The sequence below is a fragment of the Xenopus laevis genome, chromosome 6L, assembly GCF_017654675.1.
Source record: "Xenopus laevis strain J_2021 chromosome 6L, Xenopus_laevis_v10.1, whole genome shotgun sequence".
Taxonomy (NCBI): domain Eukaryota; kingdom Metazoa; phylum Chordata; class Amphibia; order Anura; family Pipidae; genus Xenopus; species Xenopus laevis.
This window is the reverse complement of record NC_054381.1, coordinates 22,253,378-22,276,110: the sequence shown is the minus strand read 5'-3', so window position 1 is coordinate 22,276,110 and position 22,733 is coordinate 22,253,378. Positions and strand designations below refer to the sequence as shown.

General features: G+C 41.8%; 1 protein-coding gene across 5 annotated transcripts in view; it reads left to right on the top strand.

Moving 5' to 3' along the window:
- Window positions 1-22,733, top strand: part of zeb1.L (zinc finger E-box binding homeobox 1 L homeolog) — an 86,177-nt gene that overhangs the window by 36,958 nt on the left and 26,486 nt on the right.

Below are 22,733 nucleotides of genomic sequence, written 5' to 3'. Positions count from 1 at the left end.
TATAATCAGGGCTCAGGGCTGAATATGCGCACCCTGAGGAGTGAGGAGCAAGAGCTGACGACTGAGGAGGGAGAAGCTAGGACCCAGGATGGATGGCTGAGGAGTGAGGAACGAGGACCCAGGACTCATGGCTGACGAGGGAGGAGTGAGAAGCGAGAACCCAGGAGGGATGGCTGAGGAGGGAGGAGTGAGGAGCAAGAGCTGACGGCTGAGGATGGAGGAGCGATATATATTTTTTAGTACATTAGCCGATAAACCCCAGGTCCCGTGCATTCTGGATAACCGCTCCCATATCTGTATATAACCTAATTGCTTGTTTAGCTGCACCTTCCAGTAAGCAGAATACTGGTTGTAGATCAACAAGAGCCCCAATATGACAATTTCAACACGTGTCTATGTTGGCAATTTTCTGAACATGTGAATGAGTCATGTTGCCTACCAGGTGAAAGAAACAGCTTGCGGGCGTCTTCAAGTTGCGCTCTAATGAGATCTCTAATTAATATGCGCTTCCTCCCCTTTGGCCTAATTTCCACTACTAGAAGCTAATAGGGTAGTTAGCCTTTCCTTTGACAAAGCTCCTATAATATGGAATGTTCTCCTCAGACCCTGCAGCTCTGTGCTTTTGGGAAACCAGTCCAGACAGCCCCCAACTGTAAGGCGGCAATGTGAAGTAAGAGGGGGTCCTGGGAGCTGACATTTGTGCATGTGTATATAAAGGAGAGATGGGCTGCATGCTGACAAGGTTAATGCACTTGGTTACATCTTGGGAGCAGATGGGAGGTGCTGCCGTTCCTGCTTCAGTTCAGATCTTTGCAGCCCATCTTGTTCTGGCAGGTGGGAGGAATGGGGGAGTCGGTGGGGGGAGCCTCAGTACTGTTATCTTGGGTTTTCTGTTATATGCAATTTGTTATCTTGAATCCTCAGCTGCTAAATATTCCCCTGTAATAGGCCAAGGTTGCCAGGTCTCATTTTCAAAATCAGCTACAAAACCGACCCAAAACTAGCCAAGAGTCACTTCAAAAGTAGCCCAAAAATATCCCAATATGTGCAGTGAAAAAAAAATCTAAAAAAAATTTGAAAATACGCCTTTTTCAAATTTTCACTGATTTGGCAATTTTTCCATGTAGTAAAATGGGACAGATTTGCCCTTCACCAGGGGGTAACTACTAGGGATGTACCAAATCCAGAATTCGGTTCAGGATTTGGCCTTTTTCAGCAGGATTCGGATTCAGCCGAATCCTTCTGCCCAGCCGAACCAAACCTGAATCCTTAATTGCATATGCAAATTAGGGATGGGGAGGGAAATTGCATACCTCCCAACTGTCCCGTTTTTAGAGATACAGTCCCTCTTTTGATGATTCAACCTGCAGTCCCCTCATTTGCACTGCAAAGTCACATTTTTCTCTGCACTGAACAGCCAGGAAAAGAAACAAAGTTTCTAACTTAATTGGCTTTTTGCAGAGAGCCCAGAACAGCCTCAACAGAAGATAAGATACATTTGTAACAATTCAAATGTATTTAGATAAGCAAATAAGTAATTGTAACAATATACGATAACAGGTCCTTTGGGAAATGTTAAGACTCACAGCTTAAAGGGCAATTCACCTTCATTAGCAAAACTAATAACTGAAAAAAAAAACCAGAAATATGTTCAAACTTTTATAACCTGCGAAATTTTGTAAATTAAAGATGGTAATTAGGCGGTGTGGCCACAAAATAGGCGTGGTCAACAAATGTCGCCACACTACGCGCTGCAACTTTTTGGTCCCTCTTTTTATTTCCAAAATGTTGGGAGGTATGGAAAAGGCGTGACTTTTTGTCACAAAACAAAGAAGTAAAAGTGTTTTCCCCTTCCCACCCCTAATTTGCATATAAAAATTAGGATTTGGGTTCGGTATTCGGCCGAAGCTTTCACTAAGGATTTGGGGGTTCGGCCAAATCCAAAATAGTGGATTCGGTGCATCCCTAGTAACTACAGAGGGGGTATAGGGACCCCATAAGGCCCTAATTCATATACAATTTCAATAAATATTGGCTCAATTACAGCTCAACCTGTAGACATTTTGGTGGCCAGCAGATTTTTGCTCTAAAATTGTCTGAAATTGAGAAAAGTCACCAGAAAACGTGTGAATGCTGAAGAGTGACGGGAGACTGGGGTACAGAGCCCAAAATCTGGTAACGCCCGACTTCTATACAAGTCAGTCCCATTGCATGCTGGGTATTGTAGTCTTAAGATGGCCATAGACCTGTAGATTACCATTCTATCGGACAAACGATCGTTCAGTGCCATCTCCCAACCTGCCATTAACCATTCAGATCAAATAAAGTAGTAAAAGGACAGATCAGCCGATGTTCTGCCCCTGGCAGCAATCTTACGCAAGTTATGTCCGACAAAAGCTGGTGACAGTCTCCCACTGATATCGTCAGGTCAGCAATACATGCAGAGATATTATCAGTAGCCAAAAGACATTTTCTAACCTGTCCAATTGTCTGAACGACCAATCGTCATGGCACATAAAATGTCGGGACACTCCACACTCTGCCCGAAAATCATAAAAAAAGAGATTCGTATGATCAAATCTTTGGGTCTATGGCCAGCTTAACATTAAACTTGACAGTTGACAAAAACAACATTACAATTCACATTTACAAATGAGCTTTAAACCACTTAAATTGTGTAAGTAACGTATGTTGAAAGTTGCTTAGAGTTAGATTTTCTTTCATTAAGAATCATTTTATTTTTAGGTTTATATCCCTTTGAAAAGTATGCAGCAAAATCTGTTCTGAAAGCGTTGTGGTCATTTGAAAACAGTGGGTCATAACCTATTTCTTTTGAAATTCCATTGTGCTTAGATTTCTGATTTGATAAATCCCTTCATGTGGTCAGACCACAGTTCAGCAGCACTGCGTTGGTGTGCAATCAGAGTGAACAAAGGATACTCATGGGGAAAGGGTGCATTCATTGTTCTATTTCTGTGCTGTCCAACTTCTGAGGTACCGAGGGCTGGAATTTTTATGCTCTCTGTGGTGGAGGGCCGATAATGGAAGCCACTGTTGACCAGTCCCCACTTTAAACCACACCCGTTTTAAGCCACACACACACTGTAAATCACACACACTTTTAACCACACCCATGTTACCACAAGAACTTTTAAGACCATATCCACATTCACGGTGGTCTCGCACCAAAAAAAACAAAAACAAATGGTTGGTGCCCACTGCAGGGATATCACTCATGACGCATATGTGAAAAATGTAAGTCATATTAAAACATACCCTTAAATCCATATGCCTCCTCCTCCCTTGTGGATAACACAGCACAAACCCCAGCCCATGATTAAACACCTTGGGGCCCCTAATAACAATTTCCAAATGCTAACAAACCACCAGAACAAACCCTACCCAGCTCCCACAGGCAGCGTAAGGCAGGCAGAGTATGGCACACACATGCAGCGTAAGGCAGGCAGAGTATGGCACACACAGGGAGCATAGGGCAGACAGAGTATGGCACACACAGGGAGGGAGCATAGGGCAGGCAGAGTATGGCACACACAGGAAGCATAGGGCAGGCAGAGTATGGCACACACATGGAGCATAGGGCAGGCACAGTATGGCACACACAGGAAGCATAGGGCAGGCAGAGTATGGCACTCACAGGAAGCATAGGGCAGGCAGAGTATGGCACACACAGGAAGCATAGGGCAGGCAGAGTATGGCACACACAGGAAGCATAGGGCAGGCAGAGTATGGCACACACAGAGAGCATAGGGCAGGCAGAGTATGGCACACACAGGGAGCATAGGGCAGGCAGAGTATGGCACACACAGGGAGCATAGGGCAGGCAGAGTATGGCACACACAGGGAGCATAGGGCAGGCAGAGTATGGCACACACAGGGAGCATAGGGCAGGCAGAGTATGGCACACACAGGGAGCATAGGGCAGGCAGAGTATGGCACACACAAACAGCATAAGGCAAGTAGAGTATGGCGCACAGGGAGCATAGGGCAGGCACAGTATGGCACACACAGGGAGCATAGGGCACAGGGCCGGAACTAGGGGTAGGCAGAGTAGGCACGTGCCCAGGACACAAAGCTGTGGAGGTTCCAGGCATGTACCTTCTCTGTTGCCTACCCCATGTCTGGTCCCCTCTCTCCCTGACTACCACTGCTATTTCCCTGTGTAATTGCTCGTGCCGTTTCACAAATGCGCACAAGCGCAAACTCCTGCATGCGCACAAGCGCAAACTCCTGCATGCGCACGTTCACCGTTTCACTCATGCCTGCGCTCAGGTGGTTCCATGACCAGCCAGGTTTCCAAGGGCGGAATAGCGGCTGCATTACACTGTGAGCCAAAAAGGGGTGGGGAAATGGCCCCTGTGAGCAGAGATATACTATCACGGTTTCATTTCAATCGGTGGAATAAGGTACATCTATGAAAAGAAGAAAAATACATTTATATTTCCTTTTAGCAGTTCACCTTTACTAAATGATCTAAAAGGGCTGCTATATGCAAGGTATGGGAAGAAGATGGAATTACTGCTACTCTATTTCAGTGGAACATGTAGTCAGAACCAGCAGTGTGGGGAGTGGCAAAAAATATTTTCAGTAGCATTTCATGATGCAACTTTTTATATTTGGGGCTACCACCTCTTAAAAAAAGGTATGAATCATCGTAGCCGTTCACAAGCTTGCCGTGATGCGGCATCACATGCTGTGGAAGAAGCTACAGGCAATGCAGGTGCACAAGCCGTACTCCCTGTATGCTCCAGTGACTACAGTCATCTGACTTTCAGCTTCTTACAGGCAGGAGGGGAGTCATTTCATTCTTGTTTGTGTACTAGTGCCTTGTAGTGTACATTTTAAGTATCATTTAGGTTTAAGGAGTAGGATAAATTCTAGCTGCTGGCATTTTAACATTTCTATAGCAAAAAGATGTCAAAACGTCTGCAAAATCCCTTGCATTATGGTTGGTGTCGCTGCCGACCGGTTGTGACCTGAACAACAGAAGTTTGTATCTGTGGCCACTCCTATAAGACAATGACGGAGGGATAATGTAGCTCACCGTAACCACATCAAACTGTTTGTTAAAGTGGTTGTGTTGTCTTCTTTCCTATAGTTGCTTTTGTCTGCTGTGCTTCTACTACCTACTTCTTTCTAGATCTATCTCTGTCAAATGGTGTTCTCCCCCTACAAGATCCTGATCTCCTTAGTAGCTCCTTTTTCTCATGCCTGCTATCTTCCCCCTATCAGCTCCTGCCTTTTGTCCTTCTACCTAATCCTTTCTGGACCTATCTTTGTCAACTGACGTTCTCCCCCTACAAGCTCCTGCCTTTCCTTATAAGCTCTCCCCTCTCCTGTCTGCTATCTCCTGCTCCTGCCTCATGTTCCCCTACCTGCTCCTTTCTAGACCTGTCCTTGTCAGATGATGTTCTTCCCCCTACACAGTCCTGCCTTTCCTTATCAGCCTGTCTATCTTCCCTATCAGTTCCTGCATTCTCCTCTTCAAACCTATGTCTGTGATATGGTGTTCTTCCCCCTACAAGAGCATGATTGCCTTATTAGCTCTTGCTTCTCCAGCCTGCTATCTTACCCTATCAGCTCCTGCCTCATGCCCCTCTACCTGCTCCTTTCTAAACCTATTCCTGTTAATTGATGTTATCCACCTACAAACGCCTGCTTTTCCTTATCAACCCCGGGCCCCCCAGTCCAACCCTGCAAATGCTTTCCATATCAGCCTCTCCTGCCCTACCAGCTCCCACCTCTCCTGAACTGTCTCTATAACTACACTGTAATAATTACACTATATATGTATAATTACACTATAATTACACTGTGAGGGTTGCAACCTAAAGGTGGCCATACACGGGCCAATGAAAGCTGCCAACAGACAATTTCAGCAGCTTATTGGCCCTCTGATGGGCTTCCTCTATAAATATCTGGCCTAAAGTCGGCCAGATGTCGATCGGGCAGTGGTAAAAATCCAATTGGATCACAGGCCTCATCTGTTCGTTGATGCAGTCCTGCGATCCAATTACCCGTATGATCCGATTGTTGGGCCCCATGGCCCATGATCGGATCAGCCCGATATATCCAATCCCATGGTGGGCATATTGGGCAGAGATCCGCCTGTTTGCGAAATCGCAATCTCAATGTGTATGGCCACCTTAAGCCAGGCACCTCCACATGTGCATAATTAAAACATTCTCCCCACAACTGAACCAAATGGCAGGGTTACTTCTTGAATTAATCATCATTTCCCCACATGGAACTATTGGCAGGGGATATTTTACAAATTGTGCTGTCACCTTTTTAGGTCTAACGCAGGGGTCCCCAACCTTTGTTGTGAGTATTGCCAAATAAGGGACACCATAAAAGGATTCCAAACTTGTTTATTAACTAGATTGTGTTGGTATTAGTGTGGCCAATAACACACCACTGCCTGTCTATTCAACTATATGTCCCTATAACGGTGTTTGTAGCTGTGCTTTCCCTGCCGACTTTTAGTCCCTCTCCTGCCCTCTTCCATACTATTTTACCTGCTCCTACTTTGCTGCCCTTATCCTGGAGACTTCTCCCCCTCTTTGCTGTCCCCTGCTTCCTACCTTTTGTTCCTGCCTTCTTCCTGCCAACTCCTACCTTTCCTGCCTGCTGTCCTGTGTCTTTGTCTTGTTCATAATGTGCTTTGAAGGGGGATTTCTGTAAAACATCAAGAATTGTTAACCTTCCGGCTTTTGTCAACTATATTCAGTATCCCTTGTCAGTTATTCTTGTATTTCTTTGCTATAAAGGGTACAATAATTACTATATAGGGTACAATATTTGCCACTGTGTGTTTATATGTGTGTGTCCCCAAATTTTTTTTTTTTTTCTCAAAACGTTTTTCTTATTGAGCATACTGGGAAATGTAGTTTGTGCCAATTGAAGGATGAAGACTTTGGTATCCCTATCATATACTGTAAGGGCAGAAACACGCGCTCAGATTCGGGGAGATTAGTCGCCCAGGGACAAATCTCCTCTTCTTTGGGGAGACTAATCTCTCCGAACTGCCTTATGCCGGCTAGAATGTAAATCGGCGGTGGGATGGCAATCAGTTCGCTTCGTTTTCCGAAGTCAGCCAAAGTTGCCTCACGAGCAAGATTAGTCGCTCCGAAAAAGAGGCAAAATCTCCCGGAATCTGAGCGTGTTTCTGCCCTAACTCTTACAATTCAGCACTTTTCCTCTAAAGGCAAATGCTAAACTTTGGAATGTGACAGTATTGTCAAGGCTGGAAATAGTAATTGGACAGGCCTGATGATAAATGAATACCGATCCTAATGTGTTACTTCCTGGTAAAATTTTGAGATGCATTTGCTCCACTAATCGATATACATTTACACTCTAGATAGGATACATGAATTATTCTTTACATCTGTTTAAGGATGAGTATGGGAATAGGGATTTATTGATTGGTGGAAGATTTATGGCTCGCTGAAGTTGATATTCATGGTTAAAGTATAACTTGGCCCTGACTATGGGATGATCTGTCTTTTCAAAATAAGGTGTAAATGATGCTCCCAGATGCACAGTGGTATCATTTACATCTTATTCTGATTAAACCAATAAATGCCCTTTAAGAATACTGGGTCCTTTAAGGTGCCAGCTTTGTGCCAGGCTGTAGGTACAGGTGTATATTTGGAACCTACTTTATACTACAGCAGATTGCTAGGGTCTTGCAAGACAAATATATAGATAGATAGATATATATATATATATATATATAATTATTTTTTTTCCGTTTACTGTATTCCTGCCTGAAAGTGTGGGCACTATTGAGCAGATTGATCGCTATAACTTTTCTATTATCCCAGAGAAATGCTGGAGCTTTACAACCCCGGAGCCACCCACGTGGTCCTTTTATCAGTTGTCTTTTACTATTATAGAAAATGCCTGTGTTTATTGAACTTGGGATTCATTTTAAATGAGCTGTAATGCTATAACCCCTGGTGATTTTGTCTAAAAAGCACTTTTTTAAAAAATAAATAAATGTAAAAGGTTCCATCCCTTAATAGATTAAGATACAAGATGTTGTGTATGCAGCATTTTATGTCAATTGTGGAAGGTCATTTAAATTGCTATATCAGGCCTGCTGAAATATTTATGTTCTGCACGCTCTACCTCAGGAAAAGTTCGATTGGGACTTAGGTATTATGCGCAAGGGATTTTTACATGTGAAGACTGAAACATAAAAATAGTGAACTCCATTGGTGCACCTTTTTTCCTGTTTCTGTCAATGACCTTCTTCTGGGGAGATGGTGGTAACCTAAAGCTGCCCACAGACGTGCAGATTTTCTTCTCTTCTATGAAGAACGTTCGCTCGTTGTAATCTACCGACCTACAACTTACCGTTACTGTAAAAAGAACAAATCAGATAATGTTCTGGCCATTAATTGACCGACCGCAATTGTGTGAAAATTATGTCCGACCATTAGTAGTGACATTCACCCACTGATATCGCCCATACATACAGCGATATTACAGCTGACAGAAATTTTCTAACCTAATCGACCAAACAACTGATCACCATGGTATGAAAAATGATGGGACGGCCTGAAAACTGTACGAACCTTTGTTTCTTACCACTTAATCTTTGCGTCTATGGCCAGCTTTAGGCCTAATTAAAGAATCACTGTCGAAAGGGAAATTTTTTTCACATAATTTTCTTATCCTGTTTTACTGGTTCCCACCATAAGGCAGACTCATTGATGCTTTGTACTTCCACACTCAAAGCAGCTTTAATGGTGGCTCTCCATTTCCTACTTCACAGGATGTTTAATGGTGTCTCCACATTGCCAACCTCACAGCAGCTTTAATTTTAGCTGCATAATTCCTTCCTCACAACAGCTGTGTTGGTGGCTCTACACCCTGGCAGCAGCTTTAAGGGTAGCTCCATACTTCATCCCTTACAGCAGTCGTTGAGTAGTAGATGGGTGCCTACTACCATTCATATATTAGTTATGGGTCTGCTTTGGCCATGTCAAAGCCAAGGAACCCTTACCCTGCAAAGCAAGACTCACCTTTAGCTTGTTCTGAAAAAATTGCCTACTTGGTGTGCCATGGTTCCACTGGGTACGATTTATCAATCCCTCATTATTCACCCTATCCCTCCCAACTGTTTCCCCATCAGCCATGCAGCAGCTCTAGCCCTCTGCATTTCTCTTTCTATAAATGTTGTCAAATCCTGGGAGCCGCTGTTTCCAAGTTGCACCTATGTAATGTCTAGGGCTAATTTTAGTTATCTGCAGTTTGTCACAGTTTGTTGACACTGTTTGCCTCTTAGTTCTTAAACTTTTTTTTAGGTGGCCACACACAGGGTTCTTGCTAACCACCTTCATCGACTCTGTAGCCTCTGTATTTTGAATTTCCTATCTACCTTTTTTCTCTGGATATACAGCTCTCTTTCCTTCTGGGGAATACCCTGTCTCTGCACTGTCAGTGAATAATTATAACTACCCATGGAGGCCACACCAGCAGTAAAAATGTATAAATGCTAAATAGTTATTGTTTACGCCAGCACTTTTGTTTGACAAGCACTTACTTTGATCGGAGTATTTGGTTTTGAATTTGTATAGTATTTAAAGGTACCATTTCTAATTACCAGAAGCTGTAAAATACAGAGCTTTGAGTTTTTTATGTTGTTTTTGTTAATTAAGTGCATCAGATCTCTGAATGTTACTGTGGGTTAACCTGTACACGTGATGAGGGTAGATACTAACTGCAAGTGCAGGATCCAAATACCAACACCCGACCCCATTTACAAACTTTTTTAACGATGATTCAATCCAGATGTCCCATAAAAATCAGTTATTTTTCTCTTCCTAAGACTCCTTGCATAACGGTGACTGCCCAAATGCACTGAGGGTCCATTTATATCACACTAGTCAAGCCTACCCGTAGGGTATCTTTAGGAACATCTGCCATCTCTTCTGAGTTAGGGCGTTTGGCAAATGCCATGATTTTCTCCCTTCTTCTGGCAGATGCATGACTTTACAGAGAAGCCAATACCAGAGAGCATATGTTGTCTGGGTCTTACACCAGTGCAAATCTTGCTATATTTCTACAAGTATTCCTGTGCTCATTGGATCCAGAGGGTTATGTGCTTTTCCCTGCATGGAGTAAGTTCTATCTTGTCTCCACAAGTAGAAGGAAGCCGGCCTATTTAGGCTTCACTCAACAAGGGGCCTGTAATGACTTGGTCAGGCCTAGTCCTTACCCAATAGTTTGTGCTCAGCTACTGTGTTCTGTGTCAGTTTACCTCACACCTCTGCTACTCCGCGGGAGCAAAAAAATGTAGCTTAAACCTCCAGGCTCTGGTAAATTTATTTTTAAAATGTATTTTTCTCTTTTTAAACCTCCTTTCATCCCATCTTCTTAGTTTCTTGGTCCAAAGGCAATTTATTTTTTTTCCTTGCACCATCACCCTTAATAAGTGTGCATGCAACATATAAACATGAGTGGGCTAGGTCATGGCATTTGCAAAGCCTCTTTAGTGAGCCATGTATTCTGTTTATTAGGCTTGGTATCCACCCGTGTGTTTTTACTAATCATACCCCAGCTATGACTACAGTATCTGCCCAAATAGTCTCTGTGTACCCCATAAATACCAAGACAATGAGAACATCCTGACTCCTAACTCGCACCATACCTCTCATATTAATAAAGTGCTCTTGCTGCTTAGCACATGTTTCAGGCTCCTCAGTTCAGTAACCTCATTCTGATAAATGTATTTCCCTTTTTTATTTATGTCTGTCTCTGTTCTTGAGTGATGCACACCGTGAAAACAAGATGCTCTGAAGAGCCTTTTTTTTTAAAATGCGTTTCTTTGATGTCATTTTATTTTTTTGCAGTCCCATTTTTATGTGTATTACACAAGACAAACAGAAATAACATACCCCTGCCTCCCTAAATGAACTGTAAAAACAAGTTGCTTTTTGAAGACCTGTCTTTCTCAGACATCTCAGTAGATGCTTATCAGGTTCCATGTGGAATATCCATTTTTGCACATGGGTTTGCCCAAGTTAGACCTGCTTCTTTACAGTCATTACCAAGAACCCATCTATACTTCCTCTCCAGTGACTACTTTGCCATTGCTTTGGAAGTAACTGCAAGCTGTACTTTGTCATAACCACTCTTCGTTTGCAGGGTTGGGTTCAGTGGAATAACTTGGCAACAACCACCAAAAAACCACCCAGCACAAACAGTCCTCTTCTCCCAGCCCTCCTCCCTACCTGATTGTGCCACACCTTCTGGCCCGGCACTGCAATGCTATTTTAAAGGGAAAATATGAGTCGGGAAGGAGGACTAAGATTATAGGTAGTTACACCAGTGGTTGGGTTAAACTATTATGGTGTCTACGGCAGCTGGTCAACACCACCGTGTGAGTTAGACAGAAAGCTGACGATTTCTTTCTGTGTTTCGTGTACAAATTGTATCCAAATATTGCCTATGGCTGCCATTTAGCCTTTAAAACAGGGAATCGCTGGTAGATGTATGTTAAGTGGCTGGGGCTAAAAAAATTTGTAATTGTTATTAGAGGCAAACCGAGCGCTGTTTCTCTTTGTGTACAAATATTGGCTTTTTATCATTTACGGCAGCTGGTCAACTCCAGAATGTGGGTTAGACCGAGCACTTGGACAATGGTGTCGATTGACGGTTTCTTTCTGGGTTAAACTATTATGCCTACAACATGTGTAACCCCCTGTAGTTCCTCGAAAAGGCTATAGACCAAGCCAATGTTCAGAGAAGGAGTAGGTTGTGTTGGGTGATCTTGTTGATTAGCATTGTGGCGTAGTTTCTGATATGGTAGGTCCAAAGTCTTACCAGGATGAGATGAGACCTCTTATATAAAGATAAGTAGGAGATTTGGTTGCAATTCCCAAGGAGCAAGGCTCAGGTCAGGTTACAATATTGCTAAAGAGCATGAGGAGCACCCAGGATGGATTGTATCCGCATGAACTACAAGGAGAATTAGTAGTAAGGCAGTTATGCTAAGGAAAACAACACACGTTCCAGATTTATTTGTGTGCTACTTTTATCCTTTGTTAATTGTCCATAAGTTTTTTAGAGGATACTTTGACATTATTCTGCAAAAATCTTACACTTGGAAGTTTTTCCCTTAAAACCCGAAACCCTCAACACCGTTGCTTTTTATCCTAAAAAAATGATGGGAGGTGGAGTGTGCCGTCAGTCTTAATACCAGCACAAAACTTTGTGATCTTCAGCATGGCTGGAAAATGCTGCTATAGACTAGATGGCTCTTCAATAAATTATGGGAATACTTGTATTTTCATTATTTAATTTTTTTTTATTCTTGGGTAAATTTGGACAGAAATGAGGTGCAGTGAAGTGGAAATCTCCAGAGTTGTTGGTATATGATCAGGCAATTCGATAGTTACGTGCATTTAGCCCCTGACCTGTAAACCAAGAGCCACTCATTTGTTTGGTTTTATCTTACTAACTGCTAATTGAATGCTGTGGATTACTGACATTGGGATACATTTCCATTGTTGCCACATAACCATAAGGTCTGTGCCACGTGTCCTTCTTAAGTGCCTCTTGCCTTCCACTTGAATGGGAAACCTCGCCCGTACAGGTGTATTTCAGCCTGAACAATGGACTTTTGTGCATAGGAATAACACGAGGACGTGTGTAGCACTTTTTCTTCTGGATGAAATGTGAAAGCACTTATGAAACATGGGAAAAGTTAATTTAAATGTATCTTTTTCAAGAAATTATATATGTATAAATGTAAGGTTTTCCACTATGAAGGGATTAGTCCTCCCCTTTAATAACAGATAGGTAATTTCACTTAAAGGAAAACTATACCCCCCAAACAATGTTGGTCTCTATAAAAAGATAGAACAGCTCATATGTAAAACCCGCTTCATGTAAATAATCAATTTTCATAATAATATACTTTTTTAGGAGTATGTGCCATTAGGTAATCCTAAATAGAAAATTGCCATTTTAAAAAATAAGGGCCGCCCCCTGGGATTGTAGGATTCACGGTGCACACAAACCATACATGTTATGTCACATGAGCCAACTTCTTCCTGTTACAGCTAGAGCTGCAGTATTTCTGGTCAGGTGATCTCTGAGGCAGCACACAAACTATCACAAAATGGTGGTTCAAGGCAAGAGATGTAGAAGGACAATATTTACTTAAATATACATACTGGTTTGGTAAGATTCTTTAATATGTCACTTAATATGATATAAACTATATGTAGCTTTTGGGGCTAAAGTTTTCCTTTAAATTCCTTTCAGGTCTGAGCAGGGTTCCGATAGGGGCCCCTTTTTCTGAATGTTATTCCCTTCTCCTCCCTTCTGAGGCAGAGCAGCAGCGGCTGACCCGGGCACATGTGAGCAAGCCCATGATAGTCAGAATAACAAATCTTTCTACTTTTTGCTAAGTGACACTTCTTGCCTTTAACCTGATTCTTTACTCTGGTCTCGGCATAACCCTTTGGGTCCACAAGGCATTCTGGCCAGAAGCCAACTTGTAAACCTTCCCCGTGATTCCCTGTGGTAGGTGCTGTGTAGTGTCCAGGAAATTTATCATTTCTTTTTCTTTCTTTTTTTTCCCCCCTCACGTTCCTGTGTGGCCTGGAGCTTTGTTAATCAGCAGGCCTCCCAAGTGTGTCAGATTGCTTGCTCCTTACCTTTTATAGCTGCTAGTTTCCGGGGGCCTTGTATAAACACCTTCCCAAACCTGGTCACTTCTTTCTCTGCTTCACTGCCTACCTAATTGGTATATGCAGTAACATTCAACTGGTCTGGAATCTTATTAACTCTTCTCTTCCTGGCAGAAGAGTTAATAAGACCAAAAACAGTAAACTGGTTTCCAATACAGGGAAAAGGTGGGATTATTTCCATTTTACTTGACCTTATAATAAGGACCTTAAATTGTAACAGGGGTGTAACTACAGAGGAAGCAGACCCTGCGGCTGCAGGAGGGCCCAGGAGGTATAGGGGCCCCATGAGGCCCTAATTTATATACAATTTCAATATATATTGGTGAAACAGGTCAACCCGTAGACATTTCGGGGACTTGAAAAATTTTGCTGTAAATGCCCAGTAATGTCTAGTTATCCCATTTCGGACTGACATGAATAAAGTATAGTGCCGAGTAAAAGTGTTGTTGCGATATACATAATATACGATATACATGGGTGTTTTTTTTTGCCCACAATGCACCTTGCATGCCCTTTTTTTGCACCCACAGCAGTCAGGCGCAGATCCAATGCGGCAGCATTCTCTTTCATTTATATAAATAATAAATAAAGTTGCAATGTGTTCCTTATGAACTCTGCTCTAAGCCCCCATTATACTGCAGTTTGGTAACTTATTAAGGATCATAAAAACACATAAATAAGCATTATTGATTCCTAGAAGTAGGAAAAAGGCCTTATTAGCCACAGTGTAGCCCCAGTGCTCTTTCAGCTAATTTATCATTGCACACATATAACACAAGTCGTTTCTGCCTGTTGAACCATATGATCATTTACTTACATGCCTTTTTGATTTTGTTCTCCTGTATTTGCTGTAATTACTATTAATTTACTTTAATTTCCTGCCGAGTGTTAATCTTGTCAGCCGGTCGAGGGCCAGGCCTGTCAGGGAAATTGTTGCACCAAAGTCCTCTCAAAATAATTCTGCTCCGGAGGCCCCCAGCACTTTAAGATGGCCACCATTTTTACATTGAGGTCGGGTTAACAGCCAATAGTACAACTCTCGGCTACATGAGAAGAAATGCTCTGTAGTTAGGAAAAGCTAAGACTTCTTGTCCTATAAATAGGGAAGATTATTCTTTGCAAGAAAAATCTGTTATCCAGAAATAAAATTGTTATTTTGTAAATGTTGTATGTTGGCGGCAATCTATGGGGCTTATACCAGGGCAATTGAGAAACCTTCACTTTCTTTATAGTATTTACTGTATGTAATTCAGATTGGCTTGTGTAGAATTGCTAGATCTGTCCCAAAGTCCTTTTGTTATTTCCCCTCGTTCCTCCTGCCTAGCACGCACTGTTCATCTCCATTCTGATTTCTCCATATTTCTCCTCCTTCAGGCTCTCCATCTTTCTCCCTCTCCTCCAGGCTCTCCATCTTTCTCCCCCTTCTCCAGGCTCTCCATCTTTCTCCCCCTCCTCCAGGCTCTCCATCTTTCTCCTCCTCCAGCCTCCCCATATAGGCTCTCCATCTTGCTCCTCTTCCTCCAGGCTCTCCATCTTTCTCCTCCAGCCTCTCCATCTTTCACCTCCAGCCTCTCCATCTTTCTCCTCCTGGACTGGCAATCTGTGAGTTCTGGCAAATGCCAGAGGGGCTGCTGTAAGATGCCATAGACAGTCACTGTGGAGTGGACTGGTGGGGGATTGGTTGGGCCTCTGTGTATTTGAAATGCCAGGGCCTATTTTGAGTCCCAGTCCATACCTGCTCCAGGCTCTCCATGTTTCTCCTCCAGGCTCTCCATCTTTCTCCTATAGCTCCTTTAAGAATGATAGCTGCTGCTGGGGAGCCATATAGAGAACTAGGAGAGAAGGCGCACACTCTCAAAATTAGAATCCATAGGAGACTCCCTATCAGTGTCTCCAAAATTAGCTACTAAATATAATCAGAAACGGATAGCACACCCAAAAAATTAATTTATTACAAATAAAGAATAAAATATAACAAAAATTACAAAACAATATTTAGTGAGCCCAATGCATTTCGACCTTTAGGGTCTTTCTCAGGGCCACAAAGGATAAAAAATAATAAAAAAAAAATATAAAAAATCAAAAAGGCAGGCCTGCCTTTTTGATTTTTTTATTATTATTATTTGTGCCCCTGAGGAAGATCCTTAAGGTCGAAATGCGTTGGGCTCACTAAATATTATTTTGTAATTTTTGTTATATTTTTTCTTATTTTTGTATTAAATAATTTTTTCTTTAATTGGGTGTGCTATCTGTTTCTGATTATATTGGGGAGCCATATAGAGACGGGGAAAGCCCCAAAAATGAAGTTTGTCCTGTACAGTATGTGTATGTTGGATAAAGCAGGACGTTGTCGCTATCTAGACAATTTATTAGTAGAATATTCTGCGAACGAGAATGTACTGGGTTTCTACATGCAGCAACTGTGTGGCACTGCTTTTTTTCAAGCACTCATTTTTATAAGACCAAGTAATCTAGTTAAAAGCAACACGTGATTTGTATAAGGGCAGGCTCCTAGGAGAGAGTTAATGCTTTGCCAGTGAGAGGCTTTAATTCCATTACAGCGACATTCTCCCCGAGTGTCCCTGGCTTGCTCTGCGGCTGCTGATGTAATGTATCAGGGAGAAGTCATGACCGTGATCCAAACAGCTGGACTTCACAGCATTACACAGGAGGGGCCACATCAGCAGGCTGCATGGATGTGGTCTGTCAGCGCCAGGGAGCACAGGCCAACACATGAGACACAACGGAAAAGTTCTGTTATGGGACCAATGTGTTGTTTGGGGGCACATTAATATCCAGTGTCTGTGCTGATAGATCAGCCCCTCCAGCTGTTATTGTGCAACTCCCAGCATCCTATAGCAGTCAGCACTGGGTCCTTTAATGACCACAATAAAGACTGGATGATAAAAAATCTGACATTTTAACCCATGGCAACATCACTGCCAATTTTTAGAGTAGGACCTTTGTTTATTTGCCCACAACATGAGAGGGCCCCTTCCTCTTGACCCTGAAGCATACAAACAGTAAACCCCGCAACAGGTATTCTCTCCTTGCAGGTACTCGCTTGAGACTTAATGTTTATTAGACTAAAGACTGAAATTAGCCAGATGCTAATCTGCTCAATGATTATAGCATACACACATTCACTAATGATAGGAGAAATGATAATGCAAGTCATCTGAGACACAAATTATTGTTAAATAAAAAAATATATTTACAGAAAAGTAGGACCAATTACAATTTATTTAGTTATACATTATGGCGCCATCTAGTGGCCAAAGCTATTCAAGTCAGTACATTATAGGAAATAGGGCAATGCTCGTTCTATGAGTTGAGGAAAGCTGGCCATAGATGTTGAGATATTTAAAAGATCCGATCATCGTGAGACCATGATTATCTCGGAACGATCGTACGAATTGTCCATCAACTAAAAAGACCAATTTGCCAGGAAAACAAAGGGGAGCTGCCTGCTTGTCCCTGCAAACATAGATAGATTGCACTGGGACCGACAAAGATTTTTTGACCTGGCCGATCAATTTCCTGACAGATGTCGGCCGAAAAATCGTACGATTGTTCGAATCCCACTAACCGCACGATAATTTCGAAGGTTTGGTCGGACTTCGCTAAAATCTTTGCGTCTATGGGGACTTTAAGACCTGGAAATGTATAGATTGCATTTGCCTAATTATTTTATGTACAGATATGGGTGGGAGTTGACTTACTGCTTACTCGAAGTTCAAATGAATGACATCTAAAAACTCTTGAAAGTAATAATATCCCATTTAAAAGGACACGTCCCAGTTCTCCGATACGTAGCTGATTAATCTCTGTACCCATATAAAGAGGCACATTCATCATGGGTAGAATTTGTTTTGAGTTTTTTTTTTTAAACTCCTTAAAATTTGAATATACTCGAAATTCAACTGGAGGGTTATTTATGAAAAAAATGTAATATCTTAAACCTGACAAATTTTACCGACTGGAAAACTTGAATTGAAATCGAATTCAACTAAACTTGATTTGAGTTTTTTCTCAAAAAAAACTTGAATGTAAGGAAGGCTACGAACATGTCCAAATTGGTCCCTGGACCTCTGCCATTGACTTTTAGGTGGTGATTAGTCGAATTTAAAGTTCTTAAAGGGCCATAGTATGATAAATCTTGAAATTCGAATGAAAAGTCAAATTGAGTTTGGATAATTTACAATTCAAATTTGAAAGTTTTGACCATAAAAGAAATTGAAAATTAGATTTTTCGATTCAACCCTTAATAAGTCTGCCCCTAGTGTCCAAAATGTTGCAGTGATTTAACCCACAAGCTACTGATCAGATCTCTGAATACCTTTGGTTTGAATGACCTATTTTTACTGCTTTACTAAACATCATGCGTTCTATTCAAATAAAGTAAATGTCCCTTTAAATACCATAAAATTGGTACAAAGTCTTTTACATGTGTCAGTGGAAAGGTCTTTTGTATTTTGTTTATTAACCTAGGAAACTGTGTTGTCCAGCTGTCCCAGCATCCCCCCCGGGCGGTTGTCGGAGTTGGGGGGTGGGTTAGGCGCGGTGAGCTTGGAGTAATATTTCGGCCACAGCTGCACAGTCACAGGTTGCAGATTCTTTGTTAAAGCTTAGAAATTGGAATTAAACTTTAACGGACTCTGTGATTCATAGATGAGTTCAAACTGGCTCCCTCAGCACAGGGGATAAAGTGAAAAATCTGGCCGAGCATCACTCTGGCAGGATACGTGTCTCCCTCTCATTTTTCCATTTGGCAGAGCCGTTAATTCCAGGTAGAAAATAGGTTTTGGATCTGAACATTTTCTAAACAACCTCTTTTCATCTCTAGAAGGCCATGCTATGTAGTGTTGAGACCCGTGGTTTGTTTCACCCCACATCAGATTTTAAGGGTTGTGGGTAAGGAAGGCCTAAAACACAGATGGCAGTTCTGGTCCTCCATTTCTCTCTTAGCAATAGCATTGATTTAAATTAGCAGTGAATTATATACTCTTTGTCTGCGGTATACTCTATGCATTGAAGGAGAAATAAACCTTAAAGGGATACTGTCATGGGAAAATACATTTTTTTCAAAATGAATCAGTTAATAGTGCTGATCCAGCAGAATTCTGCACTAAAATCCATTTCTCAAAAGAGCAAACAGATTTTTATATATTCAATTTTGAAATCTGACATGGGGCTAGACATATTGTCAATTTCCCAGCTGCCCCAAGTCATGTGACTTGTGCTCTGATAAACTTCAATCACTCTTTACTGCTGTACTGCAAGTTGGAGTGATATCACCCCCCTCCCTTTTCCCCCCCAGCAGCCAAACAAAAGAACAATGGGAAGGTAACCAGATAGCAGCTCCCTAACACAAGATAACAGCTGCCTGGTAGATTTAAGAGCAACACTCAATAGTAAAAACCCATTTCCCACTGAGACACATTCAGTTACATTGAGAAGGAAAAACAGCAGCCTGCCAGAAAGCATTTCTCTCCTAAAGTGCAGGCACAAGTCACATGACCAGGGGCAGCTGGGAAATTGACAAAATGTCTAGCCCCATGTCAGATTTCAAAATTGAATTTAAAAAAATCTGTTTGCTCTTTTGAGAAATGGATTTCAGTGCAGAATTCTGCTGGAGTAGCACTATTAACTGATGCGTTTTGAAAAAAACATGTTTTCCGATGACAGGATCCCTTTAAACAAGCAGGGTAAAAATGCTACATACTGGGGGTCATTTATAAACACTGGGCAAATTTGCACTTGGGTAGGGCAACCAGATCTTTACTTTCATTGTTCTACTTGCAGCTAGCTGAAAACGCTAACCACTGATTGGTTGCCCATTGTTTTTAAATGAGCCCACTTATGTTTTGTGCTTCTGTACCAGCCCAAGTCAACCACAGTCCTTTAGCAGTAAAGATCTGTGTTTTCAAAGATGCCCCAGTAGCTCCCCATCTTTTTTATGCTGATTCACAGCATATGCTCTGAGCTTAGGTACTGACAATATACTGTATATATAAAAGTGACAGTACATGACACATTAGTAATTAATTCCTATTCTAATTACATAGTAGCGTAGAAACCAGTGCATTTTGCATCAAAATTAAATACTTTGTCCTGTAGCCTCAGCTTGTATGACAGATGAACCTCTTCATTATTTCCATGACTCCTAAGCTAACTTCCCAACCGCAGCCCAGAGCACACTGAGCATGTGCAGTAGTGTACTCTTAACAAAATCCAAGATGGGGAGCTGTGATGCACAACTTTGATGGTACCGATTATTCCTTCAGTAGAGATGCTGAAGCTTTAGGCTGGCTGGCATGTGTGTGTGTGTATATATATATATATATATATATATATATAATATATATATATATATATATATATATATATATATAATGTAGTTTTTAGGGGTTGGTTCACATTTAATAGCACACTGTAGCTCCATAGTAAGTAGTTATGGTTGAAAAATAAGACACATGACCATCAAGTTTAAGTACTAACTCACTGGCCATGTATGGTGTGTACGGCCACAAATGGGCCTTAAAGGAGAAAGAAAGGTTAAAACCAAGTAAGTTATCAGAAAGTTCCACATAAATATACCAGTAAACCCTCAACATAATGTTGCTCTGAGTCCTCTGTTAAAAGAAACACCACTTTTTTTTTCTTCTATTGTGTACTCATGGGCTTCTGTATCAGACTTCCTGTTTTTAGCTTAAACCTCCAGGGCTTGGGCTTGAGCATGCTCAGTTTGCTCCTCTTTACCTTCCCTCCCTTCTCTGCTGTAATCTGAGCCCAGAGCTATAAGTGAGCCGGGAGAGACTCAGGCAGGAAGTGATGTCACACCAAGCTAATACTGCAGCTGCTATCCTAAACAAACATAGAGCTTTATACTCAGGTATGGTAAAGCATTCTGCAGAATAAATATAGCATTCTAGCTTGCACTATTGTGGCTAATCTATTGGCAATAAAATGCATCTGTAGCTTTCCTTCTCCTTTAACCTGTTGATGGTTAAGGGTAAGGACACACGAGAGATTCAGGGAGATTTTGTCGCCTGGCTACTAATCTCCTTGTCTTTTGAGCAACTATCTCCCTGAACTGCCTCAGCGTTTTTCCCCATAGGCTACAATGAAAAGTCGCCTGCGCTAATGCACACAGGGCGATGTGTTTTCAATAGTTGCCTGAAATTGCCTCACTGAGGCAACTTTGGGCAACTATTGAAAACGCATCACCGTGTGTGCATTAGCGCAGGCAACTTTTCATTGTAGCCTAAGGGGAAAAACGCTGAGGCAGTTCAGGGAGATAGTTGCTCAAAAGACAAGGAGATTAGTAGCCAGGCGACAAAATCTCCCTGAATCTCCTCGTGTGTCCTTACCCTAAAGGGTATTTATAAAGAATGTTATCAAGTTCTTCACTTTTTGAACTTCTGGGCTTTTGAAAGTATTTTACCTGGAGGTTCAGCTCTTTGGGGATGAACAGACCCAGCAACACCCCCTGCACATTGGTGAGCTCAGAAGAGGCTAGAAATTTCCAGCTATTGTCCAGTAGTATTTCAGAATGATTTTGTCAACCCCCTCCCTGAGGTGCAACTATATATGTTGGTTACAATACTACACGAAATGAAACCCTGCCTTCCTAAGGACAAAATAAATGGCTGTGACAAATGACTGAACCCTTGCTCTGTATTACTAGGCAATAGCTTTTCTCAGACATGGGAGTACCAGAGTTTTACTGGGCAAAAATGAAACCTCCATATTTGTTTGCAAAATCTCACTTTAAGGGTAAGGACACACGAGGAGATTCAGGGAGATTTTGTCGCCTGGCTACTAATCTCCTTGTCTTTTGAGCAACTATCTCCCTGAACTGCCTCAGCGTTTTTCCCCATAGGCTACAATGAAAAGTTGCCTGCGTTAATGCACACACGGTGATGCGTTTTCAATAGTTGCCAAAAGTTGCATCAGTGAGGCAATTTCAGGCAACTATATGGGGGGGTTTGTGGATGCACACCTAAGGCCAATTTCAAAAAGTATAATTTCAAAAAGTATAAAGCCCTGTCTAAGTAATTCAAGTAAATATGCCAGTGCATTTAATTTTGAAACAGGGTTTTTTTGTTACAAAGTTATGATCATAATATTGATAAGCCACCATACCACGTCAAGGTAAAACCCCACATGGTGGTCCCTAACTTATTTATCTTTAGTCATAGTAAACAAGGTACATTACCTCTCTGTAGTAGCAATTCTTTGTATAAACATCTCCTGTGCCTTGGTTTCAACTCTGTGCTAGATCCTCCCCCGCCTATGGGGAAAAACGCTGAGGCAGTTCAGGGAGATAGTTGCTCAAAAGACAAGGAGATTAGTAGCCAGGCGACAAAATCTCCCTGAATCTCCTCGTGTGTCCTTACCCTTAAGCCTGAGAGTAATTATATGACTGATATCATTTCATAAAAATATCTGAAATTATTATAGAGATCACCGATTATTTGTGTGTTTTGCATACATCACCAATTGATGAGAACAGTAAAAACAGTAGTACATGTACCAATGAGGCTACAGATACTGAAATGAGCAACTTGTGTCTCTTATCCTGTGCCGGATTCTCACACATTTTTATGTTGCTGTGAGGTGACTCAGTATTTTCCTGTGCTGGTGACAACTGCTAATCATTACTGCGGCTTGGGAAAGCAGTCAGAATTATATATAACCATTATCAGAGGGAAGTGAGTGCCTAAAGCTGGGAGGTATACTCCACAATTTAAATACAGGGGCACCTAGCAACTGTTAAGCACTTGATTATTTTGCTGGTACAGGTATAGGACCTGTTTCCAGCATGCCCGGGAGCTGGAGTTTTCCGGATAACGGGTCTTTCTGTAATCTGGATTTCCATGCTTTGTCTACTTAAAAAATCATGTAAACATTTATTAAATCCAATAGGATTGTTTTTGCCTCCAATAACAGTGGTGTAACTAGGGTTGCCACCTGTCTGGTTTTGGCCCGGACTGCCCG